The sequence below is a fragment of the Triturus cristatus genome, chromosome 8 (assembly GCF_964204655.1).
Source record: "Triturus cristatus chromosome 8, aTriCri1.1, whole genome shotgun sequence".
NCBI classification, from domain to species: Eukaryota; Metazoa; Chordata; class Amphibia; order Caudata; family Salamandridae; genus Triturus; species Triturus cristatus.
Window position 1 is genome coordinate 1522792347 of NC_140591.1, and position 9914 is coordinate 1522802260.

At 44.6% G+C, this 9914-nt stretch overlaps 1 non-coding gene across 1 annotated transcript; it reads right to left on the reverse strand.

Annotated features, from left to right (window-relative positions):
- Positions 1 to 9474: 9474 nt before the first annotated feature.
- LOC146806046 (small nucleolar RNA SNORA16B/SNORA16A family) lies at positions 9475 to 9617 on the reverse strand. The gene has a single exon (XR_014968386.1). It is a non-coding gene; the product is annotated as a small nucleolar RNA SNORA16B/SNORA16A family (small nucleolar RNA).
- Positions 9618 to 9914: the final 297 nt, after the last annotated feature.

Consider the following 9914-nt stretch of genomic DNA (forward strand, 5'->3'; position numbering starts at 1 on the left):
CACTATCTGAGGCATACCTTGCCGTCAGAGCCGCCACTTTCTTCTTCTGAAACGGGGGTCTTTGTCGAGCAAATTCGTCCTGCTTGCCTTTACCCTCAGTCTGTCGGGGTTGGTCACGCTGTTGTGGAGCACCCCGACCTTTGCCACCGCCTCCGCCACCGGACTGTGTAGCCGATGTTTCCTGTGAAGAACGAGGAGAACGCTGTTCAGAAACCTGAAATCTATCAGGAGACTTAATAGTAGCACGATCTCGCAGATCATAAGTGCGTTCACTACTTGACTGTACGGGAGAGGCAGGCCGAGAGCCCTGTTTCTGCTGCTGCTTTCCCTGTTGTTTAGACCGCCAATTTTGTTTCGGAAAATTTGGCCGGTCATCCTTACCAGAAGCTTCTGCCTTACCCTGCTGCTTAAAATCGGGAGTTTTGATCACAGGCTTAACTCCTAAAGAGCTACGACCTAAATCTCGGTATGCACCAGAGATTATTTTCGCAAATTCCTGCGGCTTGTCCTCTTCAGCAACTTTCTTCAGTTCATTACGAACCTGAAAGTGCAACGCATCACCCTTAAGGTTTCCCATTATCATGGTAGCCACCAGGCCAAAATCTCCGAGGAGCCGCATCCCTAATTTTATCGCAGACTCCGCTCCATGGTTCTCTTGAACACGTTTAATAACGGAGGGCAGCTGCAACATAGACGGAGTGCCAAAGCACTGCGCGTACGTTGCAGCAAAAACCTTACCCCAGGAAACACAATCATCCATATGGGGAACTAAGTCTTTAGGCAAACTAATGGTGAGGATCCTGTGTTTCTCCACAGGAGTTGTATGCGGATAAACCGCCTCTATTTGGTCGAAGTTTTCAGCAAGCCAAAAGGGGTAATCATCCCTTGTGAGGGGGCGCTTGCCCATAACAGAATTAACCATAACAGGGCTAATGACCACCGCGTGACGATCATTAGGTTGTCCCGCACCAGCAGGCGCCCCCGCCTGCACAGTGCGCGACACATACTGCACCAACGCCCTATATACTGTTATAAGGGCAGTGTGTAGTACACGCAACTCAGCCACCGTCACTGTGAGGTAACGGGGATGAGGCGTAAATCCGGCTAATACCGGCCAAGTGGCCCCCGCAATTGATAAAGGGCCCATTCTCGGCGGTATAACCACATGGGGGAGGGCGCCATTAAACCAAATCTGATGTTGCCAAGCAGATATTGGTATTTCCTGTGTCCTATACGGCGCATAGTTAGCTGGCACGGCAGTGGCAGTGTAAGAATGAAAGGTATCGTCGTCCCCACTGACTGCCGGAATCGTCACCCAAGAGTAGAATAACTCAAAGGGATGAGCCGCATTGGCTCCCACCACAAAGATGACGTCCATGCCCGCGTCCGGCACCCCATACTGCGTCAAATGACGTTTCAGTGCCGCACGGCTATGCGCCGCAATATCTATCGACATTAGGACAAGCTACACTTCAAGTATTCAGTAGCACAAGGGTTCAATAACCTTTTTAATGATCAAGCTTGAAGGAACCTATGTCAATAGAACTAGGTAGGTTTAAACCGTCAGACTTGTTATCCGGAAACAAGAATGAGGGTGCTGTGGACTAAATGTAAGCACTACTAAGGCGTTTCAACTCATAGACCAAACGTTAGGTGCGCCATGTTGCAGGGATTCTGCTTATACACAGAACTATGCGTAGAACCCCAGGACCTCAGTGAGTTGTGGTGTACCAGAAACTCACCTCAGAACCCAGAACCCAGTATCCGGCTAGCATAAGTGTCCCATTCGTTATCCGAGATTTAGCTCGGCGGTCCCAATGAAAAGACAACCCAGAACAAGCGACTCAGTACATACTCAGGAATGGTGGGAATCGGAAATACCTGTTCGTATATTATTCTCACATCAGTCCACAACAAGAATCAACAGAGACACGGTGAAAATAAAAAGAGTTTATTTTTATAGACCACGTGTCCTAAGATGCAGTACTTTGGCTAATACAAGCAGACAAATGATTAAAATCAAAACCATCAGCATAGTTACAATTCCATAGAATATAAAAGGGGTGATCATGTTATAATGACAGTGGATACTACCACCTTCCCTTTACTAAGAAGCTAATATTATTATTAGACTAACAGAAGGTCTCTTAGGCTTGAATAGGGGACCCCATACCTCAAAGATCAGCTTAGTGAAATCACATCACAGGAGCATCAGGAGTCTTCTCGCAGGAAGGCTCGTCTTCGGTCTGAATAATAAATATGATGTCTGTGATATTAAAAGCACCAACTTTCAGGTATTTGCAGCTGCGCGTGTGTTATGGCTAAATAGTGGGTCGATCAACCTAGAGTGGAAAACATGCATTGTGTAATAATCCAGACTGTTTATCACACCATGTACAGACCAAGGTCGCTGCGCAGAGCTTGGGATGGTAACAACAGATTGCTCTCGTGTGAAGCAAGTCTCGAGTCAGCAGTTTGTCTAAGAAATAACATGTAAACGCAGTGTCGTGCGCACAAGAAGCAAGATGGCTTTCTAACCTCTAACGTGGTTATGCTAACTTAACAATGTATGTACGTATTCAGGGAGAACTCACTACACCATTATGATGTGTGTATATTCCAAGAAACATGGTCAATACAACCCTTATATGGTTTGGGATACCTTAATTTCTTCAAACCAGCAACCCAAGGGCAGAAGGGTAGACCAACAGGGAGGCTTGTAATCTGGGTTAGGCAGAATTTAAATCTCTGTGCACGTGTAATTCCCATTGATAGCCTTGACATTATGGCCATTTACTTACAAGCTAATCCCAATGCTTCATTAACAGTTGTCAACGTCTATGCTAGGGGACTACCCGGTGGAAGGCATTCTGGTACAGTCGACATCATGGAGGTCTTTTTGGGGAGACGGAATGACAACTCAGGTCTTATCATTGCAGGGGATTTCAACTCCACCTTTGAGCCCCTCGATACAGAGGATTCCAAATAGACTGAAGAAAAAGACGGGTTGTGGAACGTTCCCTCTTTGGAGCTTCTTCCCATCAAGCGTTGGTCTGAGGCAGCTCTTCAGCTAAAGGCACTGTGTATGGATAAAGGCCTTAGGGCAGTAAATGGCTGCAAACCCTCCGATAAACAGGGTAGCAACACTTTTAATAATGGGAAAAGCTCAAGCCGGATAGACTATATATTAAGAAATTTAGAATATTGGTTCTCGGTCATTGATATGGAGGTCAGGGAGAGGGTTGAAAACGGCCATAATCCGCTGCTACTAAAGATGGTCATTAAGGGCTTGACACAGTCATTAATTCCCCCTACGTCATGTTCTACAAGTGAAGTCCTGCTCTGCAATAGCACAAGGAGGGTTAAATGGGATAGGATATTGAACAATGACCATGCACTGACAGAAATTAAGGCTATAGTTTCTAACTCCCTGAGTGACTTACAAGCCACTGCACCACAGCCTGACCTAAACAAAAGAATCACGTCAACCCACGAGGACCTGTTTGGCAAAATACGATCCTTTAAAAAAAAAAAAAAAACAGTTAATATCCTGTGCAAACAGAGGGATAATGAGGCAGGATGGTATGATAAGGATTGTAGGGTAGCCTACAAATCCCTTGGGGCTGCCATAAAACAGAATGCTCATGCCACAATTAAGCTTGCTCGCCAGCATTATAAATTTACACTCCATAAGGCAGAGAGGAACCTCCAGTCCTTTTGGCACCAGGTTAAATGGGGGAGGGGGGGCAAGCTCCTGTGCCTCACAACCACGTATCCCAGGAAATGTGGGTTTCTCACTTCTCCAAACAATTTGCGATAGAGAGAGAGGGCGCTGAGGAGGAACCCTACAGAATCCCGCAATATGACTCTGCGCTGAGCTTTGACATTGGGGAAGTCAAAATAGCGTTGGGTGCAGTCCCCAGTGGCCGTGCGCCCGGCCCTGATGGTGTTCCGGCTGACCTGTTTCTTCACGACAGGGCTACCTGGAAGAATTATATACTCATGTTAGCAAATGACATAGCAAGTGGAGCACCCATTCCCGATACCTGGAAGGGGGCTGAGATCTTGCCCATCTACAAAAAAGGAGATCGCTCCCTTCCGGGTAAATATAGACCCATCAGTCTTATAGATGCCATCCAGAAAATCATAGCCATAATGGCACTAAACAGGATACAAGACTGGATTATTGAAAAAGACATACTGACCCCATTACAATCTGGGTTCCGTACTAATGTGAGCACGATAGATCAGGTTTTCCAGTTTATTTTGATATAATGGAGGGTAGGTTTGTTGACGGGAGGCACCATTTACGTCGCTTTCGTAGACTTAAAGCCTGCCTTCGATCTAGTGTCTCGCACAAAACTCTGGAGGGTGCTCGCTGATCTGGGTATGCCCACTGAGTTATTATCTTTAGTGGTGCGTCTTCATACAGAGAATTATGCCCAAGTTCGCTGGAGTTCGCAGGGCAATAAAACCAGTAGGGTCCCTGCAGAAAAAGGGGTTCGATAAGGGTGCGTTCTGGCCCCAATCTTGTTTTCGTTGTTCATCAACGGGGTAGTCGATTACTTTTCCATGCTCCCTACGGACACACCATCACTTGCGGGAGTTAAAATCCCCTTTCTCATGTTTGCCGATGACACCCTCATAATTTCTAAAATGCAGAGTGGTCTGCAGAAGGCACTAATGAGATTCGAAGGATTTTGTAATGAGCGCGCCCTGGTAATAAATGCAGACAAAACAAAGTTCATGGTCCTCCATAGACGTTGGGCCATTAAGGGAAGGGTATCTCTTAATGACGCCCTACTTGATCAAACTGACGTTTTTAACTACTTGGGGATAACACTAGGGAATAAACTTAACTGGAAGCCGGAAATAGAAACCCTGGCACTCAAACACCGTCATTTGGCTGGAGCCTTGTTGAAAGAGTTCAAGTCTTCGGAGACCCAGCCCATGCTCCCATTGTTAAAAATTTACAATTCTAAAATTATATCTTCTGTTACCTATGGAGCAGAGCTTTGGGGCTTCGACAATTTAGCTCCACTAACCCTAGCTCAAAAAAAGTTTCTGAGAAACGTCATTGGCGTTCCACAGAGTACCCCCATAAAGCCTGTCTACTATGACCTAGGGTGTAGGGGATTGGACGATGTAGCAAAGTTTCGCCCCATAGCATATTGACGTAGACTGTGGACTACTCCAGAGCTGCAGCACTACGCCTCCGCTTTAAAAGATGTATGGGCATCTGACACATCTTGTAAAATAAAATGGCTACAATACATCAAAGCCACTTTGACAAATATGGGTGTGCGACATTTATGGGAAGATCCAGAGGGTCAGCAGTTTCCCTCAAAAAAAGATTTGAAGGAACTCTATTGGTCCATGGTGGCGAGGAAGAACATATCGACCTCTGAATCTTCATCGATGACAGTGAAAGTTTTAGAGCACTGCCCCCAATATGAGTCTTACGGGGACATTGTCACTAACCCTGGGCGGACAACTACGCTACGCTCACGAAGTTTGCGTAGTTTGTGCTACTTCGCGCTACGCGAATTGCACGTAGCACAGTGCAAAATCGTGTAGCGTAGCGTAGTTGGCATTTTTTGCTCGCTCGCGGTCCTCAACGTCAAGTTGGCGGCCACGAGCGAGCAAAATGACATCCCGGCGAGACTTTTTCCTCGTTCGAGATCAGCAACATCAAGTTGGCGATCGCGTGCGTGGAAAATAAACCTCCCGGCGAGATTCTCAACGCGGGGAGGTCAGGTTTCTCATTGCGAGTGGTCGCGTATGCTCGCGACCGCTCGCGATGATAAACTACTAGTCCGCGTTGAGAAAGCTGCCGCTCGAGTAAAAATCTACTCAAGCGGCAGAAAACGACAGCTCGCACTGTGCAAGATGCCGTTTTCAATGATTGCACAGTGCGGACAAGCATCCGGCACTGTGCAATCATCGCGAACAGCGCACTGCGCAGTTTGCGTAGTGCCTCGCGTATCTTGCATAGTGCGAAGTGCATAGCGCTACTTCGCGAACTACGCCCAGGGTTAATTATCACCAAACCCAGGGACAGACGCCTTTATCTACAATTTCAGGTGGGTACGCTACCCATAAACTCATTTACATGCAAATGGCACAATTCAAATGATAATAAATGTAAGTTGTGTATGAGGCAGGAGGAGACCTTTTCTCATATTTTATTTGTCTGCCAGGCCATTATGCAAGAATATGGGTGTTAGAAATAGTGCAGTTGCACAAAGAATACTGGCGACCGACAGAAGTATTCCGACTATCATAGCTGTTGCTCTATTTTTGAGCTGGGCGTGGCTTATTCGGGAAAAGACTACAAGATCGCCACATACAGCGAACCCACCTACAAGTTCATGAACAAGCAAAACGTTGGACTGGGCGGGTTAGCCTATCGTTTGTAACAAAATCCAGAACTTAGTTGGTGCTTTAACTGTTCCCTTACGCAATTGCAAATAGAGGTTACAAACTGCTCGGCCCTAATCGCACAGTGTATGGAACATTTTGATGAATGTATTATGTTTTTATAATCTTTTAGATTTTACTGATATTTTAATCATAGTACTTTTTCACTATTTATATGATAAATAGTTATGCAACTGGTTTTGCTTTAATAGGTGGAAAGTAGTAGTTTTAATGATCACATTTTAGAGTCATATGCTTTTTTTTAAAAACTGGTGTGTGTATTGTTACTTGTATTTTGTGATCTCAAGTGATCGAAATAAAGACTTTATTTTTTTTTTAAGAATAAATACTGTCACAGCCCGTGTAGGGAGTATTTTAAGAGATGACCCTCTCACACACTGGGTAGGTGCCATTCTAAGGATGGCATAGTGCCGCAGAGGGGATAGGTGGCATTCTAGGGTCTACATATTGTCACATACTGGACAGAGGGTATTTAAATGGCTAGATATTGTCACAGACCGGGAAAGTTTTCTCCAAGGAACGGATACAGTGACAGCCTGAATCGGTTGTCTTCTAAAGGATACATACTATCACAGACAGGACGGACGGCATTCTACAAGGAGAATAGGGTCTCAGACTGAGCGGAAATGTTAACAAGCATTGGCATAGCCAATAGGTCTCACTTTTGGGACCTTATAAGTATTTAGTTATGCAGCACAATATCCTTGGTGCAACAACATCAACTGTTGCATGGCTAAACACTTATAAGGTCCGAAAGGTGAGACCTATTGGCTATGCCAATGCTTGTTTACTTTGTTTTACCTTTAAGATACTCTTGTAACATGACCCACCAGAATGGTAAATTAAAGGTCACCATGCTGCATCACGATGCATTTGCATGTATCAGCAGCCATCTGGGAATGGGGTTTCTTTATAAAACCGTCATTTCAAGATTGACAGACAAGCATGCACATACCTCACAATGCATGCATTTGCATGCAAATGGCAATCATAAAAGCTTTGACAAAGCCAATAGCTTGGCCCTATGGATCCAAGACTATTTACTTTGCCAATGCGTGTTTGCTAATGTAAGATGGTGGCACTTTGGAATAAACAAGTAGGGCTCCTATAGGTGTAAAGGATTAACAAGTCTCTCTAGTTTACATAGTGCATTAGCTGTGAATCATAAATGGCCCCAGCATTGTTAAGGTTTCATACAGCTGTGGAGCCCTTAACGAAGACCTGTCTGTCTGCACTCATCCATATTCAACATGCAGATGGCAGCTGCACCGCTATTCCAAGACAGTCATATCACCCCTTTGAGTAATGCTCTTTCACAAATACAATTAAAGGACTACATTTAACTGGTAGATATTAGGTGTTCATTACAAAACTAACAAGTATTGACAAATTCAATAGGGCTAGTTTTAAGACTGTAATATCATGAAAATTTCATTTGTGCATGACGGTGACTGCATGGATTACCACATTAAAGCCCGATGTATTGGCTTTGCCAAGCTTGTGCACTTCTATCGTGCGATCCAGTGCTTGAAAAATGAAGTGGCTGATGCCACTTCGTATTTGCTTTCTCGTTAGAAGCACCAGAACTGTGCAATTAAAATGTATAAAAAAAAGTCAATCTAATTTTGAAAGAGATGCCTTGGTTGACTAACTATGAATCTGTTTAATAGGATTGACAGTGGTAAAATACACGAACCAGCATGATTTCAATAAAGAACAAGCATTGGCCATTAAAACATTAAAAGTAAAGCGCGGGTGCCGCGATTATAGCAAAAGTAAAGAAATAGATGTTTTTTCTATTTCTTTACTTTTGCCAAAGTGAAAGTTCTAATGACCCATGAAAGACTGCTGGCGGCCAGCTGCGCGCGTGCACGCTCGCGTGAACGCAAGCGCTAGGCCAGCCAGCAGCACTTTGAAAATTCATCTACTAAATGTCTCTCTCAGCAGCGCATGCGCGCTGACTCAGCGAGACCTAAAAAAGTACATCAAAACTAGCCCTTGCTGCCTTGAAAGTGATCTAACCCCAACACCACACACGTTATGTACTTCCCTGAAAAGGCGATTCTCTAGGCTCAATTCTATCCACATAAACCACAGCAAGTCTACATGACTTGGATGAAAGCCACAAAATTACCCCCCAGCGGAGTTTAGAGATGCATTATTCAATAAGATTTGATGGTCCAGGGTCTGAAAGCAGACATAGGTCAGTGCATATCAAGTCATGGTACCTAAAGAATAGAATGCATTGTTCCACTCTGCACCTGGGTGAGCCAGGAACTGAACGGGCAGTACAACATGTTAGTCACAGCGCTATTCGGAGTGTAGGCACAAAGCCAATAGTGCATTAGGGGCTGGTGGATCAATTGGAATCAGCCAGTTGATGTTTTAATTTCAGCTGGACAACAGGCCTCAGTTTGAGGAGTCAAAGGGGTCAGCTGCAGGCAGATGCAGCAAAGACATCACAAGAATGCCTACTGGGAGGCATCTTAAAGTAAAGTTTTGGGGATACAGTCACTGTATGTACATCGGAGGCCTCCTAAAATTCCCTATTATACCCACATCAAATAGTGTGTGGACGGAACAGTTTAAGGCTAATCTAATTCGGTTATTGAATTTTCAATAGTGAAATATGTTAAAAATGCAGAACCAGTTACCATTTAGATGGAGCCATTCCACCATACTTTGCATTTACACGTTCCATATTACAGTTGGGTCTACGCACAAGTGACTGCCCTAACACAAATGTAATCCCTGGGGCACTGTTTAAGGCCTAAAATCCGACATCGCCGCCCTGGTAAAGGACTTACCTATTCCTTGGGGTCCAGTTAATCTCCAGGCCAATGCTGCATATATGCCTCTTTCGAAATGCAAGTCTACAAGTAAAGTTAAAAGACTGTCAATTAAGCACCTGGTGCAGTCATTCATATTGATACTACAGAATATATACGGTATGCAATAAATAACATGGATCATATGCCCAACCCTGGTGGGTCACTGTTGCGTCCCCAGTTTACATACACAGCTTATTAGTAAGTTTGTGTTTCCCTGCAATGTTGCCAGTCCACTACACAGCAAATGGAAGCTAGCGACCGTCAAAAGAAACATTTGCTTTTGGCACCTGTTTGACCACACCAGCAACCCAATTTAATGCTAGCATGGCTTCGATCAGGGCCTGGATTAAAACCACAGGTTAACGTGATAATTGGAATAAAATGCCTTTAACCATGACACATTTAGAATGTTAAATTGAGTTAAGCATCTGGCTGACAACGCCCTATTCGGAGCAACCAATACGGTCTGCTCCATTGTATGTAGATTTAAAGCTGTATTAGAGTAAACGCACGACTAAGCAACTCAGTTACAATTCGGCTGCACGGAATTATACTATCACAAGCTGAATTTAGCTTGCAGAGTCTAACACATAGGCTAAAAGAGCGTAAATTACCCTGCAATGTCAGAAACCCAGTCGGTAT